General features: G+C 37.7%; 1 pseudogene; it reads left to right on the forward strand.

The window, feature by feature from the left end:
- Positions 1 to 1,199, forward strand: part of LOC101592135 — an 80,438-nt pseudogene that overhangs the window by 55,593 nt on the left and 23,646 nt on the right.

Genomic DNA, 1,199 nt, shown 5'->3' on the forward strand with positions numbered 1-1,199 from the left:
TTAAGATTAAATATAGTTTAAGGACATGTACTTGGGTGTCAAGTTGAAGAGAGATAGAATGTGACAGGTAAGCTGGACTATCAACTTGATTGCTTTAGAATTAGAAAAGCACTTTTGGGTGGGCATGGAGACACAACCCTGGGGTCTATATCTGGTTCATTCCTCTCTGGCATGGTTCCCATTCTCTATCCTCACTGCCATGAAACGAGCAGTCTTGCTTTCTGACATATTTTCCACCATGATGTTTCTGCCATGAAGACAGTCAACCATGGGTCAGACCCTCTGAAGCCATGAGTCAAAGAAAACCTCCCTTTTAACAGTAATGAGTGTTGAGTATTTTGTCTCAGTGATGAGTAGGATAATATAGTATTCTTTGGCCCAAGACATTGTAGTTGATTTAAAGTATATACTTAGGTCAATAGTTTCATTTTTATCTAACACTTATTAGAGATGTGAATTCCTAAGCCTGTATCTGAAACAACTAATTTAGTAACCTTGGGATTTGAATTGAACAATCAGTATTTCAAGAGAACTATGATAGATAGCATATATCATTCTTTATAAGACCTATTAGTTTCCTTGTTGTGTAGTTGTAATCAGCAAGTTCACTAGAACATACATAACTTCAGGTCCTATTGCAGACCTACTGAATTGGAATCTACATTTTAAAAAGATTCCCAGCTGATTGTTGTATATATTAAATTTTTAAAACACTGTACTGGAGTAATGTCTTCCAAAATTGTTTTAACTCACCATATTATTTTCTTTGTGATACAAAGAAAAATACTGAGTGAGGGCAGAAATAAGTGAGGTGTATGAGGTGGCCAGGACACCAAATTTAAGGAAGGGACTCATTCTCAATGTCCTATCGGTGCACTTAGATAAATAAGCACCTCCTTTAGTTTTGTGCTCTCACTGACTCGCTCACCCATTTCATTCCAGTCCTAGCACTGTTCTATAGAGAAATATCTATTCTCAGTGAAAAATAATGCATTGTCCAAGTATTACTTTTTATCAAAAATTTACCCAAAAAACCTCAGATGTTTAAAATTGGGGGTTGAGTAAATGATTGGATCATTGGGAATTGTTCTCATCACTGTGTTCATCCCCTGGTGAATGCATAGCTCAGCAAGCTGTAAGGAGGTGGGGCCCAGGTGGGGTGTGCCCCCGGAGGGTATCATTGTTTTAGCTCTTCACCC

Source organism: Octodon degus, unplaced genomic scaffold (assembly GCF_000260255.1).
Source record: "Octodon degus isolate 3935 unplaced genomic scaffold, OctDeg1.0 scaffold00234, whole genome shotgun sequence".
Lineage (NCBI taxonomy): Eukaryota > Metazoa > Chordata > Mammalia > Rodentia > Octodontidae > Octodon > Octodon degus.